Source organism: Dermacentor andersoni, chromosome 2, assembly GCF_023375885.2.
Source record: "Dermacentor andersoni chromosome 2, qqDerAnde1_hic_scaffold, whole genome shotgun sequence".
NCBI lineage: Eukaryota > Metazoa > Arthropoda > Arachnida > Ixodida > Ixodidae > Dermacentor > Dermacentor andersoni.
This window is the reverse complement of record NC_092815.1, coordinates 58353836-58373990: the sequence shown is the minus strand read 5'-3', so window position 1 is coordinate 58373990 and position 20155 is coordinate 58353836. Positions and strand designations below refer to the sequence as shown.

General features: G+C 48.1%; 1 protein-coding gene, 1 long non-coding RNA gene and 1 pseudogene across 3 annotated transcripts in view; 2 read left to right on the top strand and 1 right to left on the bottom strand.

The window, feature by feature from the left end:
• Nucleotides 1–3918, bottom strand: part of LOC126542251 (ADAMTS-like protein 5) — a 220320-nt gene extending 216402 nt beyond the window's left edge. For both annotated transcript variants that reach the window (XM_055077122.2, XM_055077124.2), the window contains exon 1: nt 2656–3918. The gene's annotated coding sequence lies outside the window, so the exon portion shown is untranslated. The remainder of the gene's footprint in view (nt 1–2655) is intronic.
• The window catches only part of LOC129387808 (uncharacterized), a 308256-nt gene that overhangs the window by 151155 nt on the left and 136946 nt on the right, over nt 1–20155 (top strand). The gene's annotated exons all lie outside the window — the stretch shown is intronic.
• LOC126542692 (U2 spliceosomal RNA) lies at nt 1269–1399 on the top strand (annotated as a pseudogene).

Sequence of the window (20155 nt, the reverse complement as noted above, 5' to 3'; positions counted from 1 at the left end):
CCGGCATCTTTTACACCGGCGGCGAAGCCTTCCTCTCCCCTGTGGTGCCTGCGACAGCCTCAAGTGAATTTTGCTATTCCTGGAATCAAAAAAAGTCCAATCATCCAGACATGAACTGTCTGTGGTAGGTAATCCGCTAATCCTACCAGGACGAAGTTGAACAAAATAGGCCTCAACACTCCACCCTGCGGCACACCACAGCAGATGTAATGGTCTGAAGTCGGGCCGTCTTCGCTCTGTTACAAAAAACGCCTCTCAGTCAAATAGTCCTGAATCCATTTATATATCCGGCCACCAACTCCAACAGCCTCAAGTGAGTTCAGTATGGCCTCATGGGTGACGTTGTCGTATGCTGAGGTTTTTTTGATTTTGGACCTATGTTACGATGTCAATGACGTTGTCGATGGACAAGCGACCTCGACGAAAGCCTGTCATGGCGTCCGGATAGATGTTGAATCGTTCTAGGTATCATTCCAAGCGAGCAAGAGTCATTCTTTCTATCACTTTGCCGACGCAGCTCGAAAGCGCAATCGGACGATATGATGAGAGCTCAAGCGGAGACTTTCCAGGTTTCAGAATAGGGATCAAGCGGCTCGATTTCCATTGTTTAGGAACGACGCCGTTCTGCCAAGACTCATTGTAGTAGTTGAGCAGCTCATCACGTGCGTCATGTCCAAGGTGGCATAGGGCAGCATACGTGATGCCATCAGGTCCTGGTGACGAAGAACGCCTGCAGGTCGCAACGCAGCATCAAGCTCTTCGAGTGAAAATAGCACGTTCATTTCTGGTACACGTGCCTCAGGGATGTCATTCAATGCTGCGTCAGTAATGATGGCCACGGACCCAGCAACCCGTGCACAGAACTTTTCAACCACTTGAAGTTCCGAGCGGAGTTGGTAGAGGGCCAGAGGAGCGAAGGGCTTCCTTTGATGCGGAGATGAGCGAAGACTCCCTTTCTTCCTCTTTCTATTCCCTTTTCCCCATCCCCAGTGTAGGGAAGCAAACCGGATGCTGTTCTGGTTGACCTCCCTGCCTTTCCTATCCTTGTTTTCTCTCTCTCTCTCTCTGACATATATGAATATGCCACGGGGCAGAATCGGTGAAGCCCAGCTCTATTTATAAGGTCTTTACAAACTACAGCAACACTGCGTGCACAAGATGGCTGCCCGAACCAGCCGCAAGCTCTTCTCGCCAAGTCGTCATCTTTGTTCATAGTCACATCCCCTACTGCCCCGTAACATCGCCCAGTGTTTCTCCTACAAAGCCGAATTTATATGGTTCTATATGCATCCAAGATATTAAACCTATTTTTGGAAGTTGGCGGAGTGCTTGAAGCCTGCTTCACCTCCGCCGCGGGCCGGCCCGGTATTGCACTGTCTCCGGGATTGACCCATTTATGAGGTCTGGGTCTTGCACGTGATAAAAACATACCTGTAGATGCGTCAGCGCTTATTTCACCATGAATTCATTGAAATTGGATCGTTCGTTTCGTAATCATCTCTACAACGTAACGAAGCGCACTTGGCCCCAAGTGCATATTATAAATTTTGAATAATTTATCGCAAATAATTAACTAAGTAGAATATAAAAAAAGGTATTTTGAGGAATGCCACATGACGGCTAACCATATGTTCTTGGTTTCACCCACCTGGGGTTAACCACTTTTTAAAAATACTTGAATACTTGTTCCACTTACGCAAAACACCCTGTATACTAGCGCTTTTCTTTGTTTCTTTTTTGTTCTGCTAAGTGAATGAACGAATGAATGAATGAATGGAGTTGCTATTAGACTAGCAGCGAAGGGCCGATGAAGGACAGTGACAGTATTTTGCAATGACCCATTTTTACGTTCTTCTTTTCACGTCGTCCGTCGCCGCGAGTGGCCGATATAACGGAGATAAAATTCAAGTCGTCTTCGGCCCCGGCTTTGAGGAAAAATAAATAAATAAATAAAATATAAACGAGAAGAATAGGAAAATAAAATGGTTCAGTAAACAATAAGGCAGTCTTGTTTACCGAATGTAAATGAGAAGGTAAATGTAAATGAAACTTCGTGCCGCTAGGTGAAAGAATAAAGAAAAAAACGCAACAACAATAAACGACACTAAACGACTTTAAAATCTCTCATAGTTTAATTTCGCGCTATAGAACCGTGCTACGCTTGGCCATACGACCACAATACTCGCTGACGAAGTGATTCAGAAGAACTTCAGTTTGGCCTAGTTGGTGTTTATTGCATATCATATTAACCGCAAATAAAGACGGGGACAGCGGAAGAGAACCGTGTTGTACCGCCCGTGTTGTTTTTTTTTTGTTCCCTTCCGCTGTCCCCGTCTTTATTTGCGGTCAATATGATATGCAGTGATGAAGTGACATGTCCTTATTTCTAAGATCGAACCGTCATCCCAGATAAAAAAGAAAAAAAAAACAACGCTATCAAGGAAGGTACAGCGAAGATTCGCTCGCAGCGTGGTAGCTGTCGAACAAACCTGAAAACCAACGCACAAACCCCGCAGGACACTGGCCGCGCAGTCTAACGTGGCGCTTAACCCGGCACCCCAAACCAGCTAACCAAAAGTTCCGCAGGTACCGTGCGCGCAGCCGCGCTGAACCTGCGCACAACTCCGAATATTAGGGAGCCGTAAAAGCACTTACGTCATGATCAGCACGAGCTGCCAAGGCTTCTCGTACGTACAGCAGCTACGATGACAGCGCGACAGGTGTCAAACGAGCCACCGAGACGAAGTCCATTAAGTCATCAAGATGCAGCAGCGGGCCGGCGCATACACTCGCACGCGCACAACGAGCTCGCACGCCGATTCCAACAAAGCACTCCGCAGAGGGCACCCTCGTGTTCCGACACAGCCGAGGACAACGAGCGCACTCACTCTCTCGGTTTAGCCGAGTTGGTGCGAACTCGCCAACGGTAATGTCTGCGGCTGGGAACGGCGCGCGAGGAGAGCGCGAGTCGGGAATCTGAATGCGACGGCCCGTGCAGCCGACCGCTCGATGGGGGGCCACAGCCGGTAGGACTTCGCGCAGCACGACGCGACGCCACTTGCGGCCGCTCGCCGTGCGGGACTTCTCGCGGGCGCACTTCGGCGAGCGACGCGGTGCGCGCGAGAGGCGGCGAGTATCGTCAGCGAGAGTTTTTCTTTTTTCTTTTTTTCGGGGGAGTGGGCGCCTCCTGAAGAGTCGGCGCTTGTTTACGCGGCGCACGTGGACGTACAGCGCGCGCCGGCTGCGCGCAGGTTGTTCAAGTTGTTGTTGTTGGTTCGTTCGTTCTCCGGATGTGCTCTGCCTGCTAAGAGGGTGGGGGGATGAGAGGATGGGGTGCTGCGAGGCGGCAGTGTTCTGAGCGGAACCTCAAGGCTTCACGTTGGTGGTGAGAGCTGTCACCCTTGCTCGCAGGCTTCGCCCTTTTTGCCGATGTAAAAAAAGAAGTTTGGGAGCGAGCTGAGTCAAGACTGCAAAAGCAAAGGAGGAGTTTCGGCAAGGGATCGGAGGAAAAGAGATCAACGCGTTTGCATGTCGAGCGACGTGCCTCGCGATTGCAGATGCCGCCGCTGGCGACGGAAGCCAACAGTCGGCCGAAGATAGCCTTTGTTTGGTGGAATGGGGGGCCCAGGCTATTTCTCTTGGTATGAAGGGCCCACAGCGATGCACACGGTACCGGGCCGTATACCGGACGCTTTTTTATTAGGGAAAGTGAAAGATTATGTCAAAAAAAAAAAAAAAAAGACGATACGTGCCAGCCTGCTTCACCACAGAAAATCTGAAAATAAATTAACCTCGCGAATGTTCGGGCAAGTGTTGGGAAAAAAAAAATACCAGAACAGGGAGAAGGCAAGATAACAAGAGTCATGGCGCGGCTGGCGGTAAAGGAAGCAGACGAGTGGTGTGGAATTTATTTGCGGTGAACGTGAAAAGGTAAGAAATAAGCAACTTGATGTCTGTGTAGGGAGGCCCTAGCGTGCTTTTCCCCCCTGAAATATATAGATTTAGGGATTTTTAGCTTTTCTTCAGAACCTTTAGTGGATGTCTCCAAAGTAGAGAGAGAACTGGGAGGGGAAGGAGTTCGTTGCATGCTCAATACTGTCCGCTAATGTGTCTTGTGGATACCCAGCGTGGTGGCGTCGTGGCTATATACCATGGCTGCTACTAAGTCCGATGGCGCGGGATACATTTCCCTTTTTTTTCGATCATTCAGTGACTGGAGAGAAAGCTATGAATGGTGCCACAAGTACAGCGCTTGATCACGAGTGTGCACATGTACCTGCATGCGCAATGTGTCAATCCACGTCAGATCTGCTCCATCTCGAGAACAGCTTCCGGCCAATTTCTCTAGTGCCCCAATGTGCCATGACATTGGCGCATTGTCGTACAACGGAGCATGGAAATTTACGAGTTTTGCACATAGATTGAGTGAGCTTCATCAACGTATTGCACCGAGCTGCAAGAAAATGTTTTGTCTAGTACTCGGAGATACAGAATTGGTGGTACTTGCGTGTTACGTCTGAAGAATTGAGTGTGGCATCTCGATTGAATCGGTGCATTCAACTTTAGTCCGACGCCCTATAATAAGATGGCGTCGCGTTACCCGGTTCCTATGAAGGGACTGGGTAAAGCTGGCGAACGAACTCTCCTTAGGCTCTTTACAAACATCCTGCTGTGCCCGGCGGTTCTCAAGCACTTTGACCCTTCTTTTGACGGCCGCTGCTCTTTCTGTGGTGAGGTGGCCGACACCTTCCACATGGTTTGGGCATGCAGGCAAAATCCTTCTCTCCCCCCCATCACCCTTTCCCCTTCCCAAGAGGACTGGGAGGCGGCTCTACTCGGCTGCCAGGAATTATCGGCCCAACAAGCACTAGTTCGGCGGACCTGCGTAGCGGTCAAGACCAACGTGGTCCCGGAATGAGAGACTCCGCCCAGTGTTGCAAGGGGCGCGACCAACTAGAGGTCTCTCTTCGAGCACCTCTCTGTATATATAGCCCAATAAATGCTTTTCACCACCACCATCGCGTCAGCTACCGCAAGCACTAATGTCATTCTTGCTCCGATAGTTTGTTGCAGCCAGAACGGTAACAAATGTACGTACTGCAATACAGTCGCCAAAAGCGCAAGCGCTGTTCAAAATTCTAGTGTGTCAAAAATTTCCCACCCAGTTTCCTTTGCACAAAGTGCCTAAATATGCGACGAACAATATTATTGAGTCAGTTTCCCAAGAGCATAACCGAGTTGCGAAGCGAAATCAGATGAGAAGGCAAAAATTAAGCTGTCATTTTCCAGACGCTCGAGACACAAGTACGCACTCAAATTTTTCACCGCCGTCGCCTGCAGGTTTGTTGTCTTAAAGCAGTCTTAAGATCTTGAAACCTGTCAAAGGAAAAAAGAAACCAGAACAACGCTCTTTTCGTTCATATTCTCCCTCATATTTTTCCCTCGGCGTTTTCTTGAAGGAAGCAAAAGCATGAAGCCTGCAGGGAGTGTCACCCGGAAATTACAGCACAAACAAATGGCTGTGCCTAGCAGACTTTTCCTGGCACTCTTGTGACCCTGCTTTTCTCGACTGCTTTCGGGGTATGCCGTGTGCGTGTTTTGCTTCCCGCTTTTGTTTACATTTGCGCCATGTCTTCTCACTCGAGGATAAGGTTTTGAAGTCGCACACTGCGCAACGGTCTTCGCGAGATAAGCGGTCCGTTTATCAGCGCGCCTGTTTCTCCCGTCGCTGCGGGCGCCCTGCAGTCATCTGAGGATGCCCTCGCGAACGGGTGCTGCACGCATGCTGGCCCCATGATGGAGTGCTGGTCTCAGATGTCGGCTCCATCAAGAGAGCGGACGATATTCTTCAGCATTGTTTCTGGTTCGTGGCGCCACTTCCTGTATAGCTCATGTACTGCGGGCGACAACTAACGGCTGCTGCGTCCGACAGGATCGGATAGAGTCGAACGAATATTGGGAAACTTCTGAAGGGTAAAAGTGAATATGTTACAATTGGATTTCGCAGATCAAATGGAATACAGTCGAAGCATGGTACTGCTTGACGCCAGCGGTCTGAAGGAAATTTCATGCACATCGGCCGCCATGGCCTTTAGTGGCGCTGGCTAACACTCCCTGGGTTAGATATCATACACATACATAAATACCTGAGAATATAGACGGGGATATAGCCTCTATGCCTAACAGAATTGGTAGCGTAACGCGCGCGTAATCCGGAGGTTGTGGGTGCGGCTCCTACCAGCGGCAACGCATTTTTTTTTTTTTGCTATTTGCAAACGTTTGCTACTAAAAACTACTACAAATGTTATTTTCTATGCTTTTCTTCACTTCATCATCTGTTTGCTTCATATGGTTGTGACTAGTAAAAGTCGGGCCTCGGTTCCCCTTTTTGTCGCCCGTTATATCTCCAATATAGATATATTTGCATTCTGAGCCCGTCGTAATGCTTCTGCTGCAACAGACTCGAACCTATAATCCCATGCTCACCAGCAGAACACCGCATCTACTGAACTACCACGGCATGTCATGTTTCTGACCACGTGACCATATATTCTGGAAGACCTCGTATACGCCTCTCATTCACGAAGCATAGCGGCACCAGCCTAGAATATATATATATATATATCCTCACCACCGAATATGTTCATTCCTAATATACGTAATGCGAAGCCCTCCCATGACCTTTTCGTCGGTGTCGTCCATATCCTTGTTTAAAAAAAAAGAAAATAATGATCGTAACATAAATCTGTCTTTAATCCTAACATTTCACCTTCAGTTTAAATGGATAATTTTTGCGCCTCCTTTCATCAACTAGACGCAGAGATGGACGGCACTGAAACATATTTTGTTTATACAGATGCATCACCATGGTAACCTAGGCTACGTGATGAGTGCCCTTTGAATTTTCTTCGCCTGTCAAACATGCAGAGGTCGAATATTATGCACACCTGACAAACAGCAACCGACAAGGGGAGTGCGTACTTTTATCGCATGGACTGCAGGAACGGCACAGAGCAGCACAAAGCATGCATTGATCTTCAGTTGAAGAATGGTACTGAAAAAATGAAAGGTCGCCGGGGCTTCATCGATCTTCTCATACCGCGCACAAGCCCAGCCATACGACAAAGTTACTCAACATTATTTATTCCTGTTGGTTGCCGGCTTTCCGTTGCGGAGTCGAGCTAAATTAATCCGAATGGGCACTGTGCCTGGGCGGGACTGGGAATATAGATTTATATTCTTTCCATTAGAGATCATGCATAGAAACAGCGCTGTTGTGAGGTATTTTTGACGTTGAGTGAATAAAATAAAACAGCAGTAACAAGAATAAGCAGTTGCACTTACATGCACAACGCGTGGGGGAAGAATAGATACAACAACACGTCCGTCGTGAACTGAAAGCCAAGAGTACACAAATGGATTACCGCAACCTTAATGAATTAACTCGAGTGCTTTATCAAGGAGCAATTCGTAATATTGTAAAGCGCTGGTGCTGAACGCGCACTTATACGTGTATTTAAGCACGTACGCACTAACTCATACACGCTGGTGGCCACGTGCCCGCCACGCACCCTTCCCGCCACTCCCGCACAGACACACAACGTCACACTACATGCGGATCTATTTAGAAGACCCCATTACTTATATGATTCCTCTTGTATGCCACAGAACCACGCTACCTACAGCTATTTAAATTTGCTGCCGGTGCTTCACACAGGCAAAAAAGAAGAAAAAGAAGAGCGTATCAGCTATCCCCGTAGCAGGACTAGGAAGTTCCAATCACAGCTGTAGAACAAAATGTAAAAAAATAAAAAAAACGCGCATTGTTGCTTTGCACTCCAGTGACGACCAAGCGTGTTTATCGCAGCCCATGCACTACGACTACCAATCTGTTTGGAATCTTGCCAAAAATGATCTTCTACGCTGGCTTGTGTTTAGTATTGGTCGATGTTTGCGGGTTTTCCACCCATTCTAGGCGACGCAGATGGCAGGCAACCGCAACTCTTTCGTTGATGAATGGTTCTCAGCTCTCAGAACGCATTTGGTTCTAGAGGAACTGTTATCACTTGGCCGAGCCGAACGGCTTTCTCGCTTCTGGGTGGAATTACTAAGCCTCCTAGCCTCTCCCGAAACAACACATAGAAATGTTGACTCCCTTCGCTCAAACACTAATCTTGTCTCTGAAACTCGCTCATCTAAGGACGCTTTAGGCTATCGGCTGCCAGTGAAACCACATAAACAGAACACGTGGAAATAGCCCGGCCGTCAAGCCAGAATGAAATGAAAAAAAGAAATAGACACCTACGAACCCTAGAGACCTTAATTTTTTAGCGATTGCCATTTTTTCGACTATTTTTTTTATGTGTTTCGTTGCTCCGGCTGACTGATTCCGGCAATAACTACCACGCGAAAGCTTAAAAGCGTACATAAAGGAAAAAAATTAGTTTCCGCGCGAAGGGCCAAGCATTCACAACGGTAACAGGGTTTAGAGTCTCGCTTGAACTCTTTGGGCGGTGTTCTAAGTATGCACGGGGGAGACTATACGTGGATGCGACATACGGGAGGCGAGAAAATTTCTGGCACCCTTAAACGCTTCAATACCATGTTGTATGGCCTCTAATGGCATCACATTGGCGCCACTGCCCTGTCCGTAAGGAGCGGCACCCATGAAATCGCATCATTTCCAGAGTGTGAGCACTAATATATTTTTTAAAATTTTTTAATAGGCAGAATTAGGGATAAAAGGCATGCTTTGCGAATGAAATTTTTCGGGACTTTTGCTTGGCGTGTTGCAATCCTCAAAAAAATTCTGAGGAATAATTCAGTCAAGAATGCCGTTCTAGAGTACAGGAAGAAGATTTGTAGGCAAGAGAGTCAAGGTCGGAGCCAGAAGAGAAGAGGTCACAAATCGGGACAAATTCAGGTTACGATTGCTCTCAGTGCTGTAGTACTGTTTGCTGCTACGGCATTAGTCATCTGGGTAATGCAGTAGAGTGACCTTGTTGTTGCAAGAAGTTGGAATGACTCACACTACACTACCATAGCAAGATAGAGAGATAGACGGAGCAAATAAATATGTACACTTACCATTGTAAAAAAAAAAGTTTGGGCAGACGTTGGCGGCTGAATATTATAGCATCTACGTTGCATATATGGCACAGGTAAGAAAATAGCATACTTATACCTAAAATATACAGAACACCACGGTGACGGTGAAAATTAACCTGGAATTACCATATAATTGTGGTCGCAATAATAATTGCCACAGAATGTGTGCCACAAGGACAATGACTAATAACAACAGCGCATTGAAAACGAAGGAGCACACACAACATAAGCGCTGATTGTCAGCTGGAAACACATTGCGTAAACGAGTTAATATACACTTCTTACTGCGCATGCGCCTGCAAGGCAACGAAAAGAACATGACGAAGAATCGCTATTAGATCAGTTAGCAAATTCTCAGCGCTTTTGTCGCCTCGACGTCTTTGTCTTTGCTTTCAGTGCGCTGTTATTATTAGCCACGAACCAATGAGAACTTCATCAGTTTTCTATCCCCTTCAGAATGACCACCTTCATTGTGGTGGGGGTATTTTGCACCTACAGGCGGTTTTAGCCTGGTGATTGAGCTCGGCGATTGCTCCGTCATTAGTATCTCTTTCATTATCATAGCGGTATTCACTGTCTGTGTGAGGAGGTCTTCATGGCTTTTTCATTTTTTTCATGTTTGACGCAGTGTACTGATTCAAGGCATTACAAATGACGAAGCGCTTTACACACCACTCATCAATACGAGAATTTATCCCAGGAAGCTGGAAGCGGAAACATGCAGTGTTGAACCACGTTTCCACATGTCAGTTTTAGACTTTCAATACTACAGCGAGAAATTTTCAGGAATAGCTTGCTTGAATTTTATTGAGTCTCTACATTAAACCTTTATGCCTAATGAAGCCCTCACAAGGTGTGGGCATTCGAAAGAGGCAAACATGGTGCGTAAATCAAGCGCTGGCGATCGTGTCTGCAAAGAATCAAACCACTGCATGGTACGAAAACAGCTGGAATTTCCAACGAAAGCCCGTGCGCCTTTCTTCCTCTCGAGGGGACCGCCCTTCCTGTCAGGTTATCGACGGCCACATGCACAAACGCCACTACGGAAGACCCACTGCCTGCAACGTCACCGATAATGAGACGCAACTACGGTAAACCATCTAGTGCAGAATGTGCTTTTCAGGTCCACCGCACGACAAAACAAAAGATAAGCAGAAAAAAAAAGAGGCTAGGCTCGTGACGTAAACGTGACGAGGTCCCTCGGATCCTGTGTGGGCAGGTAGAGCTGGTTGGCGTCGGCATTGAAGCTCGCTTCCTGGAATCATGGCGACACGACAAATAAATCTCTCCTATCTCTTCTCATAACGAACTCATTTGAAAAATTATAGCGCTGAAGCGCTTCCTAGAAGGCGCGTCTAAACAGACTATAACCAAATTTCTATGGGACCTGGTAAGGGATCCTTTACGAGAGTTCAACGGATCGCACGCTTACCGATGCTACTGTTTTGCGGGCTTTAATTTTCCAACTCAACCAACAGTTTCCAACAGTGGCACACACTACCATTATTTATTATCATGAATGAATATTGAAGGCGTTATAGAATCAGTAGGACATATATCAGGATGTTCAGCCTATAGAGAGGAAAGGGTTAGCCCCTTTTAGTAGAACTGGCTCACTTTCCCCAGGACTACTAGCGATAGGAAGAATACCAGGTCTCACGCAGTGTCCGTCAGAGAGGCGCCAAACTCAAGTCGTCAGGACTGTGACATATACTTGAAAAATCTCTATTATCCTGTAGCAGTTCTACGTGCGTTATGTGTTTACACCACCCTACCAGAAGTGGGACAGGTGTACCAACGGCAGAAAAAAAAAGAACGGATGACGTTCTGCCCACTAGCTAAATTGTTATAATTGTACTATCCCATTCTGGACCAGGCCTCCAGAATGGGATGGGCCACTGGTACGCGAGGAACTACGACTATGTATCGGTAGGCACATAGCTGATCTCAGGCATCCCAACTGCTTAATTGCGGCACCTCAATAGACGAACCTGGTGTATACGAAACATCTTCATTCGCACGATCCTCTTTTTTTTTACTTTTTACGTACCACGATCGCATCTTATGATTTTCTATCTTTTATTTTTGTCCTAACATTCTCCTGTTCCGTTATCTCCTACTCCTCCAAGGGCCGCTTTGTGCCTGACCACACCCCTACGCCAGCTAGCATGTAGGTGGTTATAAACACGACAGTAGAATCCTTTACTTTTCGTTGGACCGTTCTCTCTGTGTTGGTCTATATGTATAAAAGGCAGCGCTGTAAGCATTTTCTGAAAAATCCAGAAGCATTGCTACGGTGCGTAAAGCATCTAGCGTTGCTGCGTAGCGTTGTGCTTGATCGCGATCTGCTACATGGTTTCTTGTATCTTAATAATTTCCATCGTAGCTTCACATAAATTCCTTGGAAAGAAAAAAGGTCAATAAAAGCTATTGTTGTTAACTATTTTCCCTTTTCTTTGACTTTCTCTCCCTCTATCTCTGATATCGATTCCTTGTTTCACTGTATCATGTTTAACCAAATGCACATGCACAGAGAGAGAGACCCTTTACCTCTTCGTATTCAAAGACCTCCGGGCGGCCCTTAATTTTGTCTTCTAAAACAGCCGGCTAAGTTCAGCGGGCAAGAAAGACGTGGTGAGGGGCGATCGAGTCTTATTCGCTGATATATGACTCCTGAGCAACCAGTACTTATTGTTCTGCACCGAAACAGAGCTTGAAAGTTTTATTCTGCCCACGTGCATGCTTGAACTGAGAGAGTGGCAAAAACGCACGAGGCCTCTTTCTAACATTTGGTCGCAATCGAGTAAGCGAAATAACATCTTTCTCTGCGCTACTGACAAACGCATGCGTTCCGAAGTTGGGTTAGCAGACGCGCCGTTTGCAGCACGTGGATGAAGGGCCGACATCGCAATGCCTATCTGCCTCGCGCATTTAAGCTTCTGTTTTGCCGTCCTTATCAATAGCGTTTTCGCCCTGTCTCTCCTCAACTAATTTGAGTCGCATCCGACGGCTACACGGACGCGGATCACCGCGCATCGATGGAGGATGCGTGAACGTGCGCCAAGCGCTGACTCCCGGGCAGCATACTTCCCACGCTTTTCCCAGTCGAGAAGGCGACACCCCTGCTCTCCGAACTTCGTTTCCTTTTGCTTTTTTTCTTTTGTGCCGGAGGCGTCAGCTGGCGCTCAGTGCGACGCGGCGTGGCCGCTGATAACTGCCTGAGAGCAGCTTGAAAGGAAACAGGACAAGAATGGCGATGGCTGCGATCAGAGATGAGAGAGAGGAATAAAGCAGAGGCCTGCGGGCGGAGAGGTGTGAGAGCCGCCGGCAAAAAGACGACGTGGTCGGCGAGTCCTCCGTCGTGTGTGAGTGGTAGAACATTAGGGGAATACTAGGGGTCTGTGTGGGAAGGGTGGAGAGGAGCGGCCTCGAACCGGTGTCCACTGCATATTCGCGCTGCGGGCACGTCGGCTCACCGGCAACCAGAGCGGGACCAAGCTGACCGCTTATATATATACCCCCGAGGAGAGTAAGAAAGTCGGCGATCTTGTCCCTCATTTTCTCGGCATTGGGTTTGCTTGGCAGTAGGTTTATGGCTCTGTATTATGTACTCAGACAAGCCATGTGCAATACTTGATTCGAGAAGAGTCTGTGAGGCGGAGGCAATAATAGACCGGTGCCAACGGCAGGCCTGCGGCTTACTCGTTCAGAAACAAATAGAAAGAAAGAGTAGAGGTACAGGGCAATGATATGAAATTATGTTTTCCGTGTTACACTGCAAGAGAAAACGCTGTGCGCGATTATATCCACACAAGAATGTGGCTTTTTCCGGTAGCGGGATTACGATAGTGTGATGAAGTTGGACCATTCCGTTAGGCAGGGGAAAAAGAGGCCGTGCGGCGTTTTTCACCTTCTTTATGCTCTCCCACTGTAAGCTTTTAAGATGCACAGTCTCCGCTTTGCCATATAGAAAACTTAAGCCGCAATAGTCTCCTATGTACATCGCTTGGTTAAATATATGCTAGTTTTGTAGCGTGGCTCTGAGATGACATTAGTCGCTATTGCTTTCTTCGGCTACAATAATCCTGCAATCATGTCGGTGATTACTATTCTGCTGTCGAAGACGGTTAACTCAAAGTACAACTGTTTCCGTGATCTATTAACAAGGAAAGCGAAGAAAAAAAATGTAGAAAGGCGCAAGGGTCGAAAAGAAAGTTGTAACAAGCACATTAACTGACAAACGCTAACCCTCCCTCCCAAAGATCGATTCTGTCAATATTGCCCGCAAGGAAGAGCATTTTTACGCCAGCATTTCTTCTTTTTCTTTCTTTCCGTGGGCTGCGGTATCAACGTCGTCACACACAACAAATGTGGCATTTACTAAGGCCGACGTCATCATGTACAAGTAAAAGAGCCATCTCAACTAATCGGCGACGTTCGGCAAGCCATGTGGGGCTTTATTCAAATTGCACAACGATGACAAAATAACGAAACCGCAAAATCACAGAGCAATTACGAGTAACAAGAGTGGCAGTATGGCAGCATAAAAAGAAGAAAGAAAGAAAGCATTATCCACATGTGCTCCCCCAGCTAATCTGAACCCTTATTATATGGAATAACGAATGACGCAATGATACAAGGCGCATGCTAGGATGGGACGGGCGATTACTGGAAATTACTCATAATACTGATGTCACGAAGCCACCGAGCGTGGAGGAAGGCAACCGGCGTACCGACAAAAAAAAAAAAAAAAAAAGCGAAATCCGCAACCTGAGCTCCCTTGAGCAGCCGGTGTGGTCGTGTCAGAGGACGCCAGCGAGATTGCATCTTACTCACGACCTCACTCGACGCCGGTGGTCGCGATTAAAGCGCCGCACTCATTACGGGCACCGCCAGCCGTTTCAAATGCACTCTCTTGTTCTAGCAGCACGAGAGAGTGCATCTCGAGACCCGCGCAGAATCGCACGTGAAGCCGTGCGGTTTCCCTACGTTGTGTGCGTGTATGCGAACCATACACTGTACCAGATCATGCGTATGTTCATAGCGTTCCGTGCGACCCGCCTAAGGCTCAAGTCAGAAGCTCTTTTCCGAGCAACATTCCCAACGCGAACGTCGTAGTGAATTAACTCTAAATACAATGGCTGGTTGAGGCGACAGTGATTGCGTACAGCCTTTCGGGCACTCATATTGAGGAGAGCGAGCGAGCAGGACGGTAAAAATGAAGCTGCTCCCAGGCACGTTACTTAATTGCTCAACGCCGCCGTTTAGTGTCGCCTGAGCATGTTATTGTTGGAAGCCATGCGCAAGCTTGATGGGTGGTGGTGGTGGTGATGATGTTGAAGCAGGCGGGGTTAGCCTGGCATACATAGCCGGCAATTGTTCCGCCTGATCCTCCTTCGAGTTGAGATCAGGGGTGTGTCACCAGGTGTCGATGAGCCCCGTGTCTCGCAGGAAGGCTATCAGCAGTCGTTGCGCTCTCTTCCTGAATGCCGCGGGCCCTCCGGGGAAAACAACGTCTTCAAAGGTCCTGTGCGTGAGACCGCTTTTTTGCAGGTTGTCGACCAACGCTTTTCTTTCTGTGTCAAACTGTGGGCATAGCCAAATGAAATGTTCGATGTCACCAATGTCACCACAGAAAACACAGAGTCAGGTCAGGCAGCAATACTGCATCAACTGAATGAAACGCATCAAGGAAAAACAAGATGCAAGTTTGTTTCCTCTTAGGAAACAAACTTGCATCTTTTGTTTCCTGTTAGCAGGTCCGCCCCGACAGTTTTTACTTCGGGACCTCCGATTGTGCATTTATACTTCACTTGTGTTTTATGCGCACTACTTAAACTTCAACTTGAAGAAGTATTTCTATGACTATCTATTATATATTAGCCGCAAGACGGAAGCAGCTACCCTATTTGTCATACGGTCACAACCGCTGTGGACAACTTAAGACGTCACATCTCTCTTCAATGAAAGCTTGAATATTTCCCGTTAAAGCAGTCGTTAGCCTGGAAAAAGAAAAGAAAACGCGCAACCACGTTCGGAGTTGCGTTCGTGTGGAATGATGAAATTATGTGGATGTCGGGCAGTATATGTTCTGCCGCCGTTTTTGCCGCAAACTGACAAACTGACTATCGTTTATTGATTAAATAATGGTGATATGAGGTTAAGCGAACGCGTCGCGGTAATTATTAGTTTTCGAGCGCATGCTAAATAGCTATGTTGCGTCGTTTAGCCAGTCGTTCGGCGCGCTGTTCGTCTGTTTCCTGGGCGATTCGTTTCCTCTTCATCTTGTTCCGATGTCGATTCTGGGGGGGGGGGGGGGGGGGGGTATTCTGTGAGAGTCCACCTAGTGGACTGTCCATTTCGGCCGTTGCTGATTGGCTAGGGCCGCTCGTCTCCTCCTCACTCGTACAGCTGCATCCAATCAGCAGCGGCCGAAATGGACATTCCTCTAGATGGACTCTTACGGAATACCCCCTCAGGCCTCCTCCTGCTTATCAGGATTGTCGCCGTCCATACTGCCGCCTCAACTGCGGTTGCGGCGCACGCGAGCTCTCCTTTTCAATCCCCCGACATGTTATCAGGCATGCGACGCAGCTGGTGAAGCGAGCGGAGACGAGCGCAACGACGAGGAACGCGGTGTGACGAGGAACCCGGTGTGACGTCATGTGCCTCCGTGGAGCACGGCCACGGCGAAATCGCAAGGTAGCGGCTAGTCAAGCTTTCGCTTTAATAAAAACGCAGAGCGCACAAAACAGCGCATTCCGCAGTTTCGGCGACTGTACGAAGTTCACTGACATCACCAATGGATGAGTGGCAATTTAGAGTGCATCCAAGTTACGTTACACAGCCCTTTGTAGGAGAAAGGTTTCCATGGTCACTTATCAATGCCGCAATGACCTTCACGCCGCGCCACTGACAAATCTACTCTTTTCCCAATAATTAGGTCGAAGCGCCTCCCTGTAGGAGCATTCATTCATTCATTCATTCAACGTCGCATTTTAGCCTTTCTTCAATATTAACACTAGGCGGAGAATGCGGACACGTTGCTTAGTGGAACGACGTTGACTCGTTTGTCAATAGATCCGTGCAGGCGCGCGTTTCGTTCTGGTGAGCGCTTGATGAGGGGTTGTGTCACAGCGGAGAGCTCAAGTATATACCGTTTTTTCGTAGGCGCCGCCATATTGTGAACGCAGTGGCGCCGCCTATGAGCAGCGCCATACTGGCTTGGGTGAAAGCGGTCTTTTGCATGGCAGGTATACGCTCGGCGGTAGGTTCTGTCGTTTGTTTTCGTGTGGTCTGTTTAGTATGACGTGCATATTCTACGTGGTAAACGGTTCTGTGAGACGTGCTGAAGTGGTTTAAGGCGTCATGGCCGGAATTTCTGCTGGCGTTGAGGTGGACGGAACACGCAGCGCGATGTGCGCGCGCATATTTGAGCCTACAATCAGCCTCGGAGATCAATTGTGTATTTCTGAATGTTCCAATCACTAATGTGACGTCATTGCAGTATTATCCTCTGTTTCTAAGCTGCGGTTTAGGAGCCATGAAAGGAAGGAAGGAAGGAAAAAGTGGAGAAGGAAGGCAGGGAGGTTAACCAGTTTTGCCTAACCGGTTTGCTACCCTACACATGGGAGGGGGATGGGGGGGATGAAAGATGGGGAGAAGAGATAGAGGGCACATAACACGGCACACACATCTGGAGCCATGAAACATACGCGATGATCGTAACAGCGTGGGTACCGTTCTGCTACGATAGGAGCTGTGCTGTTATACTTTGACAAGCGTTCAAGCTATTCGCTACAGGTTACATTGCGTGTCTACTTGGTTGGATGGATGTGATTTCCACCCATAAATAAATATGTTTCGGCTAGTAATAGCAGCATACCTTACAGTCTGAATTAAGCTTGTCGAGCAAAGCGACTATTTACAACTGCGCGAGCGTCCTAAGCAGTAGTAGGTGCTGGATTGCAGATATCTCTGTTTTATATAGCACATGGTCCAAGGATACGGCATCAGCAGTTATATATTTATAAACGTTGTGCGGCGTTAGCCCGTTTTCTCTTGCTTTTTAAAGAAACAGGATGCATGATAACCGATTTTTTTTCGGTTGTGTTCGTTCAGTTCTCTACGATGCACTCACACGTATTACGGAAATCTTGCGCTCAAAAATATCCATCGCATTCTTTTTATGCGAACCCTCTCATATATTATGGCGGTATACAGGCCAAAAAGGCAATGCCGAAGCACATGTGCACAGCTTATATATGTATCGTGCTGGCTCACCAACCGCAGTGATCGCTGTGTTGAGCAGCGCCATGGACCTCATGCAGCAAGGCTAGAGCAGACATATGGTAATTTCAAGCATATTACACTTGCAATGGGCGAGAACGATGCCAATGTATCACAAATATTTGATAGCGCCCACCGCTCGGATGTTTCGTGGTTGCCTTAGGTTGACCGTGCACGAGCATGCGCTCTTATGTTTTATGTTTTACTGCCTACGCCAATCGATCAGACAGTGAGCTGATTTACCATTTAATGCTGGTAATGCAGAGGCGCCGGTTTTCTTTGTTGAATTAAAATCTATATCAGCAAAAAGCAAACAACACATACACGCACGGCGACTGATAATGCCCGTACACCGCGGCTGATTATGCGTGTCACATTTTTGCGCCCCCAAGACATATTTCTGCCTACAGTAGTTACCGATGCACCGAAAGGCTTCCCTGACGACCTTCTATGAACGAACATGGCGTAAACTTCACAAAGTAATATCTAAAACATCTCGAAATCGTTCCACAGCACGCGACAGCAATACTTTCAAGCAGCGCCGCGCCGCATCGCCCAAGCCCGACAGGAGGAAAGGCTCTCCGCGCGCCCTATCCTCCTCGCCCGATGAAACGGTCTATATAAGAACCGAGATACGTATTTGGCACAGCGCCCAATGCGGCCATAGAGCCACCGCTCATACTTCGTAAATGAATTCTCTGAACACCCGCAGAAGCACCTTTGAGACATTCGCGCATACCCCGAGGCAGTGAATGCCTTGTTCGCGGTGTATATGCATACCATGCTTGAGTTTCCTGCCCGTTAAAGTGCGACCTTGCTCTCTACTCACAACTATCCGGTGACACTATCCACGCACTCGCTTCAAAGCGCCGCCGCTAGCGCTTAAGTGACTAGTACCAGAGTGCGAACTCCGACAACCCGCGAGAGCAACAGTCCCTGCAGCGGCAGCGTGAAACGCGCGCGCAATCCCGGCGTGAAACACGGCCCTGGCGAGCACTTCCGGCATCGCATCTGTCAGCGTGCGACGCTCGAGGAACGAGCAGTCTGTTTGTTTCCTCGCTCGCCGGTGAAAACGGCATGCTAGTCAAAAAGGAGAAGTATACAGAAAGGGCCGCCTCAATCTTCTCGTCACAGGAGACACTGAACAGGTGCCCGCTCCTCCTTTGGTGGCACTCAGTGCTAAGTCAGAGAGTATCTTCGCCTGGTGAATTCGTTTGAATTAAAGAAGCACAAACAGCATTTCGTTTAAAAGAAGAAGAGCTTGATTGGAATTAAAGGGAGCCGGATATTACGAGGTATTAATGTTGTAAGAGTCTTCAAAATCGAGGTTGATCAAATGAGGGGAGTGACGTAATCAGTGTCGAAATTCCACACAAAGTGCACACTGTACGATATGAACGGTATGTGTGCAAAAGCAAGGCTACGTATGCACAATATGGGATCTATACGTGAGACTATTGGTCATGGAAAGGTGGGTGGACGGATGGACGGACAGACGGACGGACGGACGGGTGGATTGATTGATTGATTGATTGATTGATTTGTTGTGGTCTTTTAGCGCACGCGTTAGCGCGCAGCGGGCCGCTCCCACGTCGGGACAGAGAGGCCTAGCCTCTCCGCCGCGTCGTGGGCCCGCTGGACAACCCATAACTGTTCTTCCAGGTCCGGGCACCGTAGAACTGCATCCCAGCACAAAGAAGCATTGCTTTCATCGCTGCGTGAAGCGAAACACCGCCAGAGCGTGTGCTATAAATTCGCTAAGTCATTGCATAGTGCACGTGCATTTGTTGTCTGAATTTCGGGGCAAATCCTGTGAAGAAGTAGGGGGCTTGGGTATGCCCCGGTTTGTAGAAGCCTTAGTGTTAGAGCCTGAGGTCTATTGAGTTTAGAATGTGTGAGGGGGTAGATCCTCCGAGCGAAGTAAAAGTGCTTAGTAACTTCGTTGTACGAGGAAGGAGAGTCCTGATTGTCTTTACCCCCCCCCCATCACGCTGCCCGGCAGCTACGCGGTCGATGATCCCTCGCGTAGCATTGTGTACCGACTTATTGAGGTTGGGTGGGGCGCCCTCAACCTGTCCCGTGGGGCTGGAAACCAGATGACTGTGCTAATCATGCTATTTAATGCCGGCTCAGCAATCCTAAGCAGCACAGGAGGCGTTCAGTTCTTCGGATGTTCGAAGTTCTTCAGGAAGGCCGAATCCTGAACGTTCTCCTGCAGTAGAACAGTGCCGCTGTCCGCGGCGAGTGAACTGCACTGCGAACAGCTATTCTCTCACAGGGACGTTACGTCCGGCTGTGCGGGCCAGATGTTCCTTTCTTCCTTAAGGGGACCTTCAACAAGTTTTGCTATTTTAAATAGACAAGCCCAGCGCATACTTCACGTGCTCACGCACAAGCACCGTGACGTAAATCACCAAGACCCGTTACTTTAGTAAATCCTCCAATGTGAAACTCGCAATGCCGCCACCGGAAAGCACCACTCAGAAGAAAAAAAGATCATATAAAACAAAGGAGTCTGGACTCATCATGTGAACCTGAAGTGGTGCCTCGGCGCCGGTATGAGAGAAGGCGAGGAAGGAACCTCGCTTGCAGATGCTACTCGATGCAGTGGGAGAGAGTGTCTGTGTTGGCAGTCAAGCTTGTCTCCCGGCGGTATGATAACAGGACATTAAATTCCTTCTAGTTCCTGCAATAAAAGCGATTTGAAAAGTTATTTCTGTAAAACGATCTGCACACGGCGTTTTAGAACATCCAGTGT